Below are 18,195 nucleotides of genomic sequence, written 5' to 3'. Positions count from 1 at the left end.
GGGGGAGGCCTAGGATTCATGGATGCTGATTCGGCACCTACCCTTGGGCTCCCCATGTGCACAGTTGGATGAACTCCATGGAACCAGCTGGGAAAATTCCCAGGATTCCAGGCCACTAGGCAGAGTTTCTGGGGGCAGCAGACCACCTGTGTTCTTTCTTCTCATTGGAAAAGGGCAAAAAACAAAGCTAGTTACCAGGCTCCTGGGAACATGCCAAGTTGACCTCTGGACTGGTTCAAAGCCCACAGCCTGCAAAGAGAGTCAAGTCAAAAAGCATTCATTAAGCACCTACTATATGCCAGGTACTGTCCTAAGAGCTATGGATACAAAGAAAGGCAGAAACTCACAGCAAACTAAAACAAAACAAAACAGAAACCCAGCAGTCCCTGCTCTAATGGAGCTCATGGATTAATGACAAAGACAATATGCAAGCAACTATGGACAAAGAAGATTTATACAGGATGCATTGGAGATAATCTCAGAGGGATAAGGAAAGACATCTAAACAACATGGGGGTTTTGCTGAGGCCTGATAAAAGCCAGGGAAACCAGGAGATGAAGGAGGAAGAGAAAGATTTCTGGACATGGAGGGGGTAGTCAGTAAAATACACAAAGTAGAAAGATGGGATCCAAGAGTCTGTGGAGAGAGGACTGTGTCAGAAGCCTGAGGGTGGTTCTAAGGGACTTTAAAAGCCAAACAGAGGATTTTATATTTGATCTTGGAGGGAATGGGAAGACACTGGAGTTTATTAAATATAGTTGGGTTGTGGAGAGTGGTATGATGAAATCCGCACTTTAGGAAGATTCATGCAACAGATAAGTGGAGGCTGGATTGGAAAGAGGAGATCTGAAGAAGACCAACCTGAAGTCTATCACAATAGTATAGAGGGGAGATGAAAAGGGGTGGACCAGGGTGGTGGTGGCATCAGTGGAGAGAAGAAATGGTGAGAAGGTAAAATCAACAGGACATGGCAAGAGATTGACTAGGAATTGAGACAGAGTGAGGAGCTGAGGAGGACATCCAGGTTGTAAGCCCAGTACCTGGAAGGTATGCACTTCCCTTGATGGCAATAGGGGAATTTTGGAAGGGGGGAGAGGTTTGGAGTTAAAGATAATGAGTTCAGTTTTGGACCTGTTGAGGTGAAGATATGTATGGGACATCTAGTTCAAGATGCTTAATAGGCTATTGGACATATGAGATTGGAAGTCAGTGGAGGGGTTAGGGAAGGAGAGGTAGATTTGAGAATCATCAACACAGCGATGATCATTAAATCTTTGGGAGCTGATGAAATCACCAAGTTAGATAATATAAAGGATACAAAGAAGTGGGCAGAGGACAGGACAAAGTCCTTCATGACCTCCATCCCTCTTACCTTGCCAGTCTTCTTACATCTTAACCCGACATGTAATCTTTGATCCAGTAACACTGACTTCCAAGGCACTCCATCTTTTGGTTCCAGGCATTTTCTCTGGCTGTTCCCCATGTCTGGAATGCTCTCTCTTCTTCTCTTTGCCTACTGGCTTCCTTTAGGTGCCAAATAAAAATCCCATTTTCTACAGGAAGTTCTTTTTGACTCTTCTTAATTCTAATACCTTCCCTCTTTTAATTGTTTCTTATTTTTTCTTACACATAGCTTATTTGCACATATTTCATTGCATGTTGCCTTCCTTGTTAGATTGTGACCTCCTTGGGGACAGAGACTATCTTTTATCTTTTTCTGTCTCCCTAATGATTAGCACAGAGCTCAACACATAGTAGGTACTTAATAAATGTTTACTGAATTGGATCAACTCTTCTTCAGGCTATTGTTTTTACCTGCCACCATCCCCCCACATGCCATACACATTCCTATTTCTCTCCTTTTGTTTCCTATTTTCCTACTTATTGGTAATACTTCCTAAATTCTTTCTCTTCCCCACAAATTATATTTCCAAATAGAATTTGAAAATTCTATTTGCTTTAATTGGTTCCACTGTTCTCTATGGTCTGTGTGGACCATACCATACAATTTGGATAGATCATATAGTAACCACTTTGGATTGTTCTCTAAATGGTTCTAATTCTTGGCTCTCTAAAGATATTTTAACTCCTGAATGCCAGGGGGCCACATTTCATGCTTTTTGAGTATCTTCCATAGCTCTTGATAATTCAATAGAGAAAGGTAGGCACATAGTAAGTACTCAACCTCCCTCCCCACTTCCCACCCCTAACCCTACAGCTTTTGGTGACTCATCAAGAATGATGTAGATTGGATTGCTTGATGGTGATGGCCTCAGATGTCCCTTCCAACCACGACATTCTAGAATTCCTCTTGCCTTTGCACACCCAGTCCGCTATGTTAGTATCTAGCGTAAAGAGGATAAATGCTCATTGAACTAAATTGAATTGAGTTAGACTGGGATTCACTTCTGCCTTACCTCCCGATCACAGAATCCTTGGCTTCCTTTCAGGCTCAGTTCAGATATTACTCCCTATAGGAGGCCTTTCCTGAGACCCCTGGTGGTTAATGCCCCCCTCTGTCTTGAAATGGCTTGGTATTCACTTGTCTAAGATTCAGGTAACCTTTCCATGCTGATCGGTCTACATAACTACGGTGAATTGAGCCAGCTGCTCTTCCCCATATATGATGCTCCACCAAGCCTTTGCCCAAGCTGTCGTTCATGCCTGGAATGCCCTTCCCCTCCATCTCTTAGAATGCCTAGCGTCCTTCTAGGCTCAGCTCAGGCAATGCCTCCTCCATGAAGCTTTTCTTGGTTTCCTCCTCCTTGTTTCCTCTCAGCAATTTGTATTTATTTTGTCTATAAACATTTTGTATCTAAATAGTATATATTACGTATATTTTGTATTTGATATAAAGTGTTATATATCTTCCTTCTAAATCTTCTGTTTTTATATAGAAACAGTTTGTACATAATTTTAGCGTATGTTTTAGTGTTATTAGTAGTACATATAGTATGCACTTTTTTATCGTATTTATATAATATATAGTACATTTAGTACCATATTTTATTAACATGTACAATTATGTATATTATAGTACATATTTATTAACGTGTACTATTCTATGTATTTATTCTTATTAATATAGTATAGTATGTAGTATTTAGTATTATGTAATTAGTACATATTTTTCATATGAATATTTTGCATTTATTTATATAGATATGTGATATATACACATATAGGCATAATGTAATAGATATTTATTCTGTCTAAAAGTATTTTGTATTGATTTGGTTGTCCATATAGATGTAGAGTAATAAGCATCTTAAAGGCAGGAATCATATTTTTGTTTTTATATTCCCAGTGTCTTGCACACAGTAGGTACTTAATAAATGTTGACTGAAGTCATTTCACGACTCCAGGTCTATTTCTTCATCTGTAAAATGGGGCTACTCACACCTACAGCTCTTTCATGTCAGAGGCACTATGAGGCTCAAAGGAGATAATAAAGGTAAATTGTTTCATCTTTGCAAAGCTTTAAGCATGGTGTAAATGCCAGTCAGGATTATTCTTCTATCGGACCATCACATTTTATTTTTCCCATTTCCATTCCCCTTCAATTCTCCCTCATAATTTTTTTCTTTTTCTTTATCTGGCAGGGTGGGGTGATGAAGGACATGTAGAATCCAATAATTTGTGGGAATTCAAGAGTATACACTGTTCTGATCTTTTCCAAAAGGTGCTGCCATGTTCTGGTACAGTTGATTCCCCATGCAGGATTTCCATGGCTTATTCATAAAGCCATTGAAAGAGCTTGTTTTGTGCCCAAATCCTATGCATTGGCTCATTCCATCCTCTGAAACTTTGTCTCTCCAGGAGGCCACGCCATTGCACTAAGTGGCTTTGTGTGTCTGTCCCCATGGGGAGACAGAGCTCTGACAGAAGCCCTCCCTCTTCTGTGGAAGGACATCCTTCCTCCTGTCCCAGACCACCAGGTGTTGATTTTTTGTTTTCCTTAACAGACTGGAAAGAAAATGTTTATTTTCATCTTAAATGAAAGAGGATGAGTCTCACTGGCGGGCCCTCATGGAGTCCTGCCCATTGGCGTGGCCACCATGGCTTGGCATTGGTACATGTTTGATTCAGGAGCGAGTGATTCTCATTTTTTTTTTTGGTCCCTGCTGTCCTCTGCTGCTCAACAGAAAGCTGTCTGCCTGGAAGATGCCCACTAGCCAAGTTTTGCCATGGACACCTGGGTGGTTTATAGAGGACCTCTTGGTGTGGTAACATCTTTCTCCACTCTTGTAAATATTCTTTAGATTAAAAAAAATGTTTTTGGCTCCCACATGTCAACAGGTGAAAACAATTGAGAGAGGGACATGTGGTACCCTGGCTAGCTGAGAGGAGACACTTCCTACAGGGCAGATGTTCCCACTGTGTAACACAGGCTGCCCATGTAAACCTCTTTCATTGTCTGGTGTCCCTATCCTGTGCCAAGGAGCTAACCAACTTGCAAGCAGGCACTCTGCCCTCCAAACAGATGGGCACAGGAGAGAAGCAGGCCAGTTCCCATGTATGAACATGAAATGTGCTGGTGCAGGGGAGCCAAGGAAAAAGAGGTCTGTCCCTGGTTTTGCCATCTCCAGTTGAGTGCTAGACTATTGCTGATGACTTTGTAACATGGAGCAAATAAAAGCAAGGGGAAAAGGAGGTGATCTGGTAAGATGGTGATATGGACTGGCAACATATATGGGAATCTCCATTCATTCATTCATTCAGCAAATACAACTTTAGCACCTACTATGTGTTAAGCACTATGCTTAATACTGGGATACCATATTTGACTGACATAGCTCTTGCCTCCATGGAACTTATAGTCTACAGCTGGAAAGTTTGTATGGAAAGTATCTTGAATCTGGAGTCCCAGGACCTGATTTCAAATCCCATGTCTGACTTTTACTGATGTGATAACTTTTCCCTAGAGAAGTATTCAAGTAGAACCCAATCAATAAACATTTATTAAGTACCTACTATGTGCCAGGTACTAAGCTAAGCCCTGGGATATGACAAATGCTGGTGACCACTTGCCTGGGATATTATGGTGGGGATTCCTTTAACAGATGCATTGAACTGCTGAGGTCCTTTCTGATTCTGAGATTTTGTGATTATATTTGCCATGAGGATTTTGAGGGTACACTGATGTATGGTTGTTTTTGTCTCAGTAAAAAGAGAGTTGAACTAATTTGGAGATTTCTGAGGTCCTTTCTAGCTCAAGATCGATGATCCTATACTACATTCAATTCAATTAAATAAACCTTGACTAAGCACCTACTATGTGCCAGGTACTGTACTAGATGCTGGGGATGCAAAGACAAGAGTAAATCAGTGCCTGGCCTCAAGGAGTTTATATACTACTAAGGGGTAAACATGCACACCAGCAAATACATATCAATTATTAGGAAAGTAATACCAAGAAATTTCAAGGAGCTAGCACTAGGAGAAGAGAAAAAGTCTTGTGTACCAGGTAGTCCAAGCCCTTCCCCCTCCACTTTTTTCAGAGGAGGAAACTAAGATCTAAAGACATTATGGGATTTTCCTCCTCTCCCACAGGTTAGAGGATCATGGGTCGTTAAAAGTAACCTCAGAGACCATCCATCATAAAACTGTAGAATCTCTCTCTCTTTAAAAAAATTCAATGATTTGTTTCAATTAAAAATCATCCTCTTTTTCTTCTACCTCCTCCACTCTCATTGGAAAAATGAAAAATTAAAACCCTCATAATAAATATGCATAGTAGAGCAAAATAAATTTCAGCATTGATCAGGTCCAAAATATATGTTTCATCTGTATCTTGAGTATATTATCTCTGTCCAGAGATGGGTGGCATGTTCCATCATTGCTCCTGTAGAATCATACTTGGCCATTATATTAATCAGAGTGTGTAAATCTTTCATACTTGTCTTTGTTGTTGATGTTCAGTCATTTCAGTCTTTCTAACTGTTACTCCATTTGAGGTTTTCTTGGCAGAGACACCGTAGTGGCTTGCCATTTCCTTCTCTGACTCATTTTGCCAGATGAGGAAACTTAGGCAAACAAAGTGACTTGTCCAAGGTCACACACCTAGTAAGTGTCTGAGGCTGGATTTGAACACATGAAGATGAGTCTTCCTGACCCAGTGTTCTGTCCATTGCATCACCTAGCTGCCCTGTTTGTCTTCATCATGTTGCTGTTGCTGTTTGAATTGTTCTCCTAGTTCTGATCACTTCATTTTGGACCAGTTCATATAAATCTTAGGCTTCTCTGAATCCCTTTTCTTTCCTCATTTCTTACAGCATCATAGCAGAATTACAGACTCTCAGAGCAGAAGGGGATCCCATAGGCTCTCTAGACCCATTCACACCTGAGCAAGAATCGAGTCCCCTCTACAATGAAACTGACAAGTGGTGACTCAGATTTGCTTAAAGACCTCCCAGGAAGGGAACCTCTCTACCTCCTGAGTCAAGTGCCTCTCACTGTTAGGAAGTGTTTTCTTACATTGAACCTAGATTTGTCTCTTTGTAATATTCACTCATGCTTCCTAGTTCAACCCTTTCACTTCACACACTGAGGACCAGAGAGGCTTGGCCAAAGACATAGAAAGACTAGACTGGAGCTCAGGTATTCACAGTTCTACTTCCCTGTTGTCCTTCTGGTTCCTGAAAACTTTTCTAGGGCCAGGAAGGACACCTGACTCATCTGCTTTGTCCAGAGAGATACACTAGATAGAGACAGTTATGTTCAGCTGCTGGAGAGAGCATACTGGGATTGGAGAGGTTTAGAAATGGGCCACTACATAGGAAGACTAAGATAGCAAGAATGGGATGTACCTAGCTTTCAGGAGGGCGTTTGAGAAAATCTCTCATGCTGCCCTTGCAGATAATACGTGGGGCAAATGCTAGGATTCCATTGCACTCAACAAACTTGTATTTAGCCCTATTGTCTACAGAGCAATTCGAGTGTCATTAGGTGGAACTGGAATTGGTTGAATGACCAGAATCCCAAAGTAGTCATTAATTGGTTGATATTAACTTGGAAATCTCCAGTGGAAACTTCTCCGGAATTTTCCCTTGACCAAGAGTACTGAATTTGAAACCAGGAGACCTAGGTTTCAAGCCTAGCTACAGAACTTACCACCCATGTGACTTTGGGCAAGTCAATTTCTCTGGAATCCATGCTCTTCATCTGTAGAATGGAAGGGGTGAGACTAGATGAGCCCCAGCTGAGATAGCACACTTACTAACTTTGGAGAGGATACAAAGCTGGGAGGAATGGCTAAGCTCTTTGGAGGACAGATTCTGGATCCGTGACAAGCCAGAATATATTTACATTCATAGGGATGAAGTCAAATGCTTCGGTTTAGAAAGATAACTTTACAAATATAGGAAATGCTACTCATGGGTAGACAAGTCTTTTAGAAAAGAACTGGTACAGATCTTTATAATGAGATTTCCTCTGAACATAAGGAAAACTGCCTTTCTGTGTTTAGATCTCCATTAGAAGGTGCTCTAGAGAATAGGGACTGTATTATCTATTTGTATCCCCAGTCCTTAAAATGCTTTACACATAGTAAACTCTTAATAAATGCATTTTCTTTCATTCATTCTACCTTTGAATTTGATTTTGGAGTCTAAGTCTAAGACTTTATTTTTATTCCAATAAAATTTTCATCCCATTAGCCTCAGCCCAATGTTCTAGGTAAGAGATCTTATAGAAAAAACCTGGGGAAGTTTTTAAAAATGAAGCTAATTTCCTCTTGCTTTTTGCAAAAGGAAAAATTTCCCTGCAACCTTAAAAGTTGATCTTTGAAGATCAAACTCTTTTTTTGGATTCTGATGGGCCTTTCCAGTGAGTCCATGCTTGTTGACTGACTGACTGATTGACATGTGTCACCTGCAAGTCAAACACTCTCAACTTCTTGTAGGTAGGATCTACCCAAGTTAAATGCAAATGGGGCTGAACAGGACAAGTCAGTCTTCCACCATAGAAGAGCCTGTGATTATGTGAGGGTCCTTACAGGTTATTTATGAGTTAGTAACCTAGGAGGAATTTGCCAATAGCCAATTGGCAACAGCAGTAGCAACTACAGCAACCATGGTAACTAGAATTTATATGGCACCTTAAGGTTTGCAAAGTGCTTTTCACAAACGATCTCCTTTTGTCCTCTTTACTGTCCTGGGAAGTAGATGCCACTATTATGCACATTTTACAGATGTGGAAACTGAAGCTGAGAGAGGATAAATGACTTTCTTGGGGCCATGTATTTAGTAAGCATATGAGGTTGGATTGGAACTCAGGTTCAGCACTCTATCCATTGAGACACCTAGCAAGAAGGGAGGATGTTAGAGAAAGCTTCTGCCAATAGGGCCTCGCCATGTAGAATTCATGATGTAGATCCTGTATGTGGCAATGGAGGCAATGCCTGAGTATTGGAAGTCTGTCATAAGGGAGCCCCCATGCAGATGAATAGACTCAGCGAGGTGCCTCAGTGCTTAGAGCACTGGACTTGAAATCAGAAAAGCAGGAGTTCAAATCCAGCTTCAGACTCTTACAGACTGGGTGACCCTGGGTGAGTCACTTTACCTCTGCTGACTCAGTTTTGACATCAGAAAAATGGAGAGAATATTGGCATCTCCCTCAGAGGGTTATTATGAGGATCAAACAAGTACAAAACATATTAAGTGCTTTGCAAACCTTAAAATACCATATAAGTGTTAGGTACTTTTATTATGTATACAGGGGGTAGTTTCAGGAAGTCCATCATGACATGATTCCTGCTCCTAGCTGGCTATTGATATTACTTATGCCTCTGGCCACCTGTAATGATGTCTGCCACCTGCCACCCATCTCTGTCTACAGAATTAATGAGATCATGTCTGCAAAGCCTTTTGAGGGTTCTGGAAGGCACTGCAGGTAAAATCTCATTACAATGAATCACAGAATTCTCAGAGTGGGAAGGCTCCTCTCGGCTTATTTGGCCCACCAGTACCCAAGCGAGAAGTCTGGTTACATCATAGCGACTGAGTGGTCACTTATGTCTGTGTCGGGGCCACCCAAAACAGCCCATTCCCCTTTCGGATAATGCAGGCCAACTTCCACTATGCCTCATGGGTCTGCCCTCTGTGCCCAAGCATATCAGGTGAACTCCCACGTGCTAGTCCTGTAGGTATGGAATGGGAGCTGTCCTATCCTTCAAAGTCTTCTCTTTTCCAGGAAGGAAGATCCTCATGACCTGACCCTTCCTGTTTTCCCAATCTCCCGCTTGACTTCTCTCCCAAATTATCTGACCTAGGACTTCTGGCTGCCTGGCTGTGCTGTTGGTACCTCACACAGTGCTATTCCACTCATCCTTTGCACCAAATGACCTCATTCCTGGAGTACTTTCCCTTCTTGCCTCCTGGCTTTCTTTAAGACTCAGCACAAATCCTTCTTTCTTCTTTTCCTGCTCCACCTTAGTGCCAGCATGAGATTACCTTCCATCTGCACCATATATACCTTTGGGGTTTGGGGCATGCTGCCTCCTCCATTAAAATGGTAGGGAACTGGCTTTCTTTTGGCTTGTATAAAACGTGCTTCTTGCCTACTATTCGAATTTCACTACCTTGAGGGCAGGCACTGTGTTAACACAATCCCTGGCACATAGTAAGTACTTAAGAAATGCTTATTATACAAAGCTATTCCTCAGGTTCCAATGGATGACCTTTTGTGAATCAGGGTAGTGGCACCAAGTGAACATTTCTGTAGGGTCTGTGGATCTTTTGGCTGGCTTAATCAGTCAGCCAGTCAATCAATAAGTATTTTTATAGTTCCTGTTACATGCAAAGCACTAAGTTCCTTCCCCAATACTTTAATACTTCTCACCTGTGATTTCATAGTGTGTGTTCCCTCTACAGATGTAGATAGCAGCCCTTTTGGAAATTTTAAAGTTGTCACCATTCCCCCAGTTCATCACCCTATGGCCAACCTAATGCCAAAACTCCATGATGTGGAGGGGTGGAGCCAAGATGGCAGAGTAGAAAGATGCACCTACTCTAGTTCTCCACCCATAAAATACCTGTAAAAAATGACCCTAAACAAATTCTAGAGCAGCAGAAGCCACAAAATGACTGAGTGAAAGATATTTCCAGATAGCCTGGAAGGCGGATAGAAATCACACCAGACTTGTAGTGGAGTGCAGCCCTCTGAGCACAGCCCAGCCTTGGCCACAAGGGTGCATGGAATCCCTGGCAGCAGCTACAGTTCCCAGATTACTCAACCCACAAACACCAAAGACAGCTTCAAAGGTCAGTAAGAAAGCTCTTTCACCTGCATGAGAAGGGAATGTGGTCTGGCCCAGGTGGCCCCAGGGCGGCAGCAGTTCCTGAGGCACAGCATCCATTTTAGGAGCCCTCAGCCCAAAACCACTAGAAGAATCATGCAGCTGCTCTGGATCTCATCCCTGAGTGGTGGCCCTGGAATGAGGAGGAGTGTGTTGGAATGGTGGAGCTGGAGGTGGTTGTGGAGAGGGAACCCCACTCACAGATTCTGGGGAGAAAAGCTGTAACGCATTGGTCTTGGAGCAGAGCCCAGCCTTGGCCATGCAGCATCAGCAGGAACAGAACCAGAGGAGACCTCGGGGGTGGAATCCCCAGCAGCAGCTGCAGTTCCCAGATTGCTCAACCCACAAATTCCAAAGACAGCTTCAAAGATCCTGGGCAGAAAAGCTTACAGTAGTTCCCAGACCAGAGTGCAGGCCAGGAGAGGAGTAAACTTCTCTCCCTTGATTGTGCCACCTTGGAGGAACTGAGAACTTATAGGTCCCCAGAGTATACCCTCCTCTTGACAAAGGACTCAAAAGTCAAGTAACTGGCTGGGAAAATGCCCCAAAATGGGAGAAAAAATAAATAAGACTGCAGAAGGCTACTTGACTGGTGAACAGGTATTTTCTTCCATCCTTTCAGATGAGGAAAAACAATGCTTACCATCAGAGGGAGACCTAAAAGTCAAGGCTTCTGCATCTAAAACTTCCAAAATAAATATGCAATGGTCTCAGGCCATGGAAGAGCTCAAAAAGGATTTTGAAAATCAAGTAAGGGAGATGGAGGAAAAGCTGGGAAAAGAAATGAGAGCAATGCAAGAAAACCATGAAAAGCAAGTCAACACCTTGCTAAAGGAGACCCAAAAAAATGCTGTAGAAAATAACACCTTTAAAAATAGGCTAACTCAATTGGCAAAAGAGGCCCAAAAAGTCAATGAGGAGAAGAATGCTACCCAGCAAAATTGAATATAATACTTCAAGGGAAAAAATGATCATTCAGTGAAATAGAGGACTTTCAAGCATTCTTGATGAAAAGACCAGAGCTGAATCGAATGGTTCCTGAAGTACTATCCAGGACTCAGTGATGCTGTTTCATCCCTCAGTCACTCAGTTTGGGCATGTGATTTCCAGCAATGTATTCCTTTGAACAAAGCTATGTTACGATACAGCATTTGACATGTCACATAGTTGAGAAAAAACACACTTTGGTGTAACAATTATATCTTTTATAATGGAATCTTGAAATCAAATGTTTCATGCTAGAAAGGGAAGAGCAGAGGTATAGTTGTTGGGTTTGTTTTTTGCAGTTTGCTAAGTAATTAATATTAAATATTTGTTGATTGGAGAATGTTGGACATTAGCTTATGAACAGTGACTGTAGCATGCATTAATACAGGAATTAGAATTGGAAGGACCTTAGGGATTTTCTAATCATTTTACTGCTGTGAAAACTGAGGCTCAGAGAAGGGGAAAAGTAAAAAACAAACTATGACTTAACTCCATTTCCTCTTACTCCAAATCCAGTGCTGTTGCCACTGTCTTTTAAAAAGATGGTGAATTATTATTAAGATAATAATAAAGGAGACTGAATTATTTCAAGAATCTTACATCCTAGTCATGCCCGTTGCTAATTATGCATCATTAGGAACATTGATGGAGGGCTTCCTCTTTGCACTTCCAATGAAGTCCTCCTCTGATGCCTCATCATGGCAGGGAGGTGACTGGATTCTCTTTTTCCTTTTGGTTGCGGTGATCACTGATTAGAAATTGTTCCCCTATTCTCCCTTGCTTTACTCTGTACCTGTTCATATGAATCTTCCCAAGATTCCCTGGATTCATCAGGTTCATTTTATCTTAAGGTGCAATGAAATTGCATTATTTTTGTTTGCCACGATGTGTTCAGCCCAGTCTCTAAACAACGAGCACCTATTTTCCTATCAGTTCTTTGGTATTACAAAAGGTACGGATCTAAATAACTTTGCATTTGTTGTTGTTCAGTTGTGTCTTGACTCTTGATGACCCCATTTGGGGTTTTCTTGGCAGATATATTGCAATTGTTTGCCATTTCCTCCTCTAGCTTATTTTACAGATGAGGAACTGAGGCAAACAGGGTTAAGTGACTTGCCCAAGGTCACATAGCTAATAATTATCTGAGGCCAGATTTGAACAGAAAGTGGATTCTTTCTGACTCCAGGCCTGGCACTCCATACACTGTGCCACCTAGCTGGCCCTATATCTTTGTATCTTTGGTACCTTTTCTTTCGTCTTTGGTGACCTTGATAGCTAGGTGGTTCCGTAGATGGATCACTAAACTCTGAGTCAGGAAAACCTGGGTTGGAATATCTCCTCCCACCCTCACCAGCTATATGGCACTTAGTCAATTAATCTCTCCAAGCCTCATTTTCCTCATTAGTAAAATGGGGTAATAATGGTGCATACTTCCCAGGGTATGAGAATCAAATTTATACACACATGTGCATATGCATATATGTATGCATATGATATGTGTATATACTCACATATCATACATAGTAGATGTAATCTCACCATACACACATGTATGTATGTTACATGTACATATGTATGTATAAAACACTTTGCAAATCTTAAAGTACCAGTCATTCTTTTTCATTTTGTTGTTGTTGTTGTTAAGGGTTTATGCCCACCAGTTCTGACACCTTCATTTATTTTCTTCATATTTGATAAATATCTATGCATGTTCCTGCTGATGCTCCTTGAAGGTAGGAAATGTTTCCATTTTGTCTTCTAATCACTAGCTCCTGGCAGCCTGGCACAGAGCAGGGGCTTAATAAGTGCTTTCCGATTAATTGATAGTGTTACCGCTATCTACGTAGGTATATAGACTGCAATAAATTTTTTAGTTAATTTCAATTGTTTTCCAGAAAGTTGAAGCAATGGACAACTCCACCTAGAATGTATTAGGGAGCCTGTCTTCCCCCAGCCTCTCCAACATTGAGCACTTCTGTCTTTTGCCATCCTCGTCAATCTGATGCCAATTCCATGTTTCTTGCAGTCTGCTCCACTGAGGGTCTCCTTCATCACACAGAGCTTTTCAGGGTTTTTGCACCCTCAGTGGAGTCCCCAGGGCCAGTTCCTTCTTATCCCTGGATTTACTGTTCCGAAGACAGTCCAGTATACACGAGATGACTTATCTTGGAAACGTTTTGAAAAGGTAAAGCCGACAGGACACGGAAGAATCATTTGTCACATGTAATTGCAGGCAGTCAGAAAGAGCTGGGAGAGTCTATGAATCATGACGTAAGCACGGCGGTGAAGGGCAGGCGTTGGAGACCAGTCAGCAGCTCTCTCCGACACAGGCTGGTCTGGGGATGATATACAAATGTTATGGCAACAGGGGCAAGTCAGATGAGCAGATCATGCCAGGTTGTGAGCCACGAGGTCCTGTAGCTCAGACACTCTTTGTCATCTTTCTTTCTCTCTGTCTCACCTTGTCCCTCTCTTACTTTCTTGGTTTCTCCTCCTTCCCTTTCCATTGCAGTAAATTGTAGTCTGAACTACCAAAAGTCTTTTTTGTGGAATTTACATAAACTTCCTATGAGATGAAGACAGAGAGTCTAGAAAAATAATTATAACATGGGGTGTAGTGGAAAGCAAGCAGCCTCAAAGGTAGAAAGACCCTGTCTCAAGTCCTACCTCTGATACTGGCTTGGTGAGTCTGGACAAGTTCCATATCTCTCAATGTCTGAGGCAGCTCAGTTCTCTAAGACTTTTAAGCTGCTCATCCATACTAGTACACACTGTGGTTTGATAGAACCTGCTGCAACTTGGATTCCATTAACATGGACCATTAAGAGGCCATTCCCACTTTCGAACTAAGATGAGGCGCTATATTAGACTATGAGAGGAGAACAGCTTAGTTTGTCTTCCTAACTTACTGTTTTTATTCTGCTACTACTCATTTCAAAATTTTCAATGGCTTCCTATTGCCTCTTGAATTAAGTCCAAACTCCCTTATTTGGCATTGAATGCCTTCCACGGAGGTCCTTTGGTTTGTATTTGTAGCGTGAGCACCAAAGGGCCTAGGACAACCTCATAAATGCTTGTTGCTTGTTGATTGATTGTTTGGTTTATTCCATGCCTATCAGCCACCTTTGTGCCCTGCTCCTGTACTCCAGACTCCCAACCCAACACTCAGTTTCTTGCCTGAGCCATGCCATGCTGAGTGCCGGCTCTCCTCCTCCAGTCCTTTCCGTCTCTAGCTTTGGAGGTGGTAATCAAATCAGCACTGCTGTTCCTGGAAAGAACACAATAATCAGCTGTCCTTTGACAACTGGTTATCTACTATTTGGCCTTGTTATTTCTCTAAACAAAACCCACCTTGGCAGCGTAGGGAATAGAGTGTTGACCTTTGAGTGAAGAAGATCTCAGGTGAAATCTCTCCTCAAACCCTTACCAGCTATGACCATGGGGAAGTCATGTAACTTCTCTGGGCTCAGATATTCTCATCTATTAAATGGATCAGATGGTTTTGGAGGTCTCTGCTAGCTCTAAATCGATTAGATATGGTCTCTGTCTACATTAAATCTAAGTGACTTGAGGACAAAGACTGTGCTGACTTATGTATTTGTATCCCCAGTATTGACACAGTGTTGGGTCATGTAGCATGGACTCAATAAAATGTGCTTTCTTTCATTTTCTTGTTTGTTCATTCTTAGCACAGGGTCTGGCACATAGTAGGTGTTTAATAAATGCTTGCTGACTGACTGATTGGTTCCCAATCTGTCTTTACAGTCTTGTCTTCCATTATATACCCCAACTAGTCTAGTCAAACAAGATGCTACACTCTTTCCTGAAGATGCCTATGTTTTCTGTACCTCCAAAAACCTTTGCTCATGATGTTCCTTTGGCCAGGAATGCCTTCCCCCCTCAATATCTCTGCCTGTCCTTCAAAGTGCAGTCCAAATGCCATCTCTCCCATGGAGCTTTCTTTGATGCCCCCCAGCAGGAACTACCTTCTCCCTCCTCTGAAATGCCAGAGTAATTTGTATGTCTCTTCCTGCACTTTCAAATTCTACCTGGCATTAGGGTTATTTATGTACATGTCTTATATCCCCTACTAGACTGTAAATTCCATAAGGGTAGGGACCACAGTGTCACCTTTGAAACCTTACCAATCAGTCACTGAGTCACGTCTCTTCTATGCCTGTAATTTCTCCTTGTCTCCATTCCCACTGCTAATTCATGGTAATTTGAGCCATCTTTACCTTATTCTGTTGTCCACTGTGTCCAGTACAGAGACTAGCCCATCATGAGTGCTCACTAAACATTTACGAGTCCCTCAGTCAGTCAGTGAATGAGTGAATTGCAGGACCCTGGCTGCCATACCAGGATTATTCCTGATGCACGCTCTAACATGGCGCTGCATTTGTGATCCCATCAATGTGGTTTCCTCTCTCCAAAGAAGCAGAATGCAACCCATTCACATCCCTGCCCCATATGATTCTTCTTCCTATCCTTCCATAAATCTACTATGGGTGACATGCTAGGATCATCTTTTCATTTGCTTGATTTTCCTTATTAAAAGGATTGTAAAAGAGGTAGTTGGTGGCATAGTGTAAAGACTGGTGGACTTTGGAGTCTGGAAGATCTGAATTCAAATTAAGCCTCAGACACTTAATACTAGTTATGTGACCCTGGGCAAGTCACTTACCTCCTCTGCCCTCAGTTTCCTCATCTATAAAATCAGCATTATAATACTTATCCCTCAGAGCTGTTGTGAGGACCACTGAAGGTATTTTCAAAGCACTTTGCAAACCTTAAAGTATACTTCTATAAATAAATAAATATTTTAAAATATATTTATATAAAAGTTTGCTATTAATAATAATAAGGCCTACATACCAATGGGGTGCTCAGGATGTCCATTGGTTATTATTCACTTTTGATATGTGATCAAACCACCTATTTTTCTCACCATAGTGACCTTTATGGGGGGGTCATGAACCCTTGTCAGCAGGCAAGCTGGTGAAGTCTGTGGGTTCCTTTTCTGAATCAGGTTTTGAAATGCATAAAATTCGTGGAATCACAAAGGAAACCAACTATATTGAAATGCAGTAATGGAGATATTTTTTAAAAAACAAGTTCTTGGACCTCAGGTTAAGAACCCCCGCTTCACCCTCCTTCCCCATGCAATTCTTCATTTATCACAGGGTTTAAGCTGGGAGAGATGTTGGAGGACCCCTAGGCCAACCCTCTCACTAGCAGATGAGGAAACTGCAGTCCAGAGAGGCTTAAGGGACCTGGTCAGGGTCAGACAGGCAACACCACTGTGGTTTAAGATCAAGTGCCCCCATTCCAAATACAGCGCAGATGTGTGCATTCATTGACTCTGAATATAGTATAGTCTTCTTCCCCGTTGGGCTAGCTGCCTCTCTTCTGGGTTGCTATGTTATTCAGTGATGAGGTCTCTAGGTGGTCCATTCAGCTACATTTCTGATTAATAAAAGGAAATCATGTGAGAGCCATTGTGTGGTAAGGAAGAGCCCAGTGGACTGGATATTAGAAGATCCAAGTTTGAGTCCTGCTTTTTTTGCCATTTCCTAGCCATGTCTTATCAAAATCACAACTTCTCTGAGCCTCATTTTCCTCACCTGGAAGATGTTGGCTGCAATATCTACCCTACTTACCTCAAAGAGTTCATGAGATGATGCATGTTAGGTGCTTTCTAGATTGGAGAGGGCTGTGAATTTCTTCACAGAGGATCCTTCCTCCATTGACCTGGACTGAAATCAGTTGTTGGTATTCTTTCTTTCTTTTCCCAAAGTACTTTGTATATATTGTCTCACTTTTTTTGCATACATATCATTTAGTCTCCTCCCACCCAAAAAGAATATAAGGTCTTTGAAGTTCATTTTTGCCTTTGTATTCCCAGTGCCTGGCAGGATGCCCAGGGCATACATTTGTCGTTGACTCTTTTCATTCATGTCCAACTCTTTGTGTCCCCTATTTGGGGTTTTCTTGGCAAAGATGCTAAAGTGGTTTGTCATTTCCTTCTCCAGTTCATTTTACAGATAAGGCAATCGAGGCAAACAGGGTGAAGTGACTTATCCAGGGTCACACAGCTATGAAGTATCTGAGACTGTATTTGAAGTCACAAAAATGAGTCTTCCTGATTCTGGGCCAGGTACTCTATCCACTGTGCCACCTAGCTGCCCAGGGACATATACAGTAGGCATTTAATAAATGATTGTTGAATAGAATGGAATGAAATGGAATGGGGAGAAGAGGGAAGGGAATATATATTTATCTAGCAATGACTGTGTGTGTCCCCATCACTGCTAAATACCTTAAAAAATATCTCTTTTGTATAGAATGTAAATGAGCTATAATGGAAGACTCTCAGAGTTGGAAGACAGGTTATCTTGGTTAACCTTTACATGAAAGTGAAGCCCCCTAGAACACACCTGGTGGTGGTCTTGCAGCCTCTGCTTGATGCCCTCCTGGGAGGGGGAGCCTACCCCCCTCTAAAGGCAGCCTAGTCTACTTTGGGATGGTGCTAGTGCTTAGGAAGCTTTCCCTTCTATTAAACCTTAATTTGAAACTAGAATATTTCCACTAGTAGCCCCCATTTCTACCCTCTTTGATTTGATAGATGGTCTTCATATTGATCCCCTTGAAGCCAAGTTGGTGTTAAGTTTCTCTAAATTTAACTGGCCTGATGCTTGGTAGAATCAATCAGAATTTCTTCTCCACCAGTGTAACCTTTGAGAATCCTTGATAAAATCTCTGCTATGACAAGGTCTTTGTGAAAAAAAAACCCAGCAACACACTAATGAATAATGCTCCAATTCTAAACAGTGGTGAACACTTAATTTCTGTTACCACCCCTTTGAGCTAGCTCTTTTTCCTCTCTAACTTACAGGTTGGGTCCTAGCACT

This window comes from Notamacropus eugenii, chromosome 2 (genome assembly GCF_028372415.1).
Source record: "Notamacropus eugenii isolate mMacEug1 chromosome 2, mMacEug1.pri_v2, whole genome shotgun sequence".
NCBI lineage: Eukaryota > Metazoa > Chordata > Mammalia > Diprotodontia > Macropodidae > Notamacropus > Notamacropus eugenii.
This window is presented reverse-complemented; position numbering follows the sequence as displayed.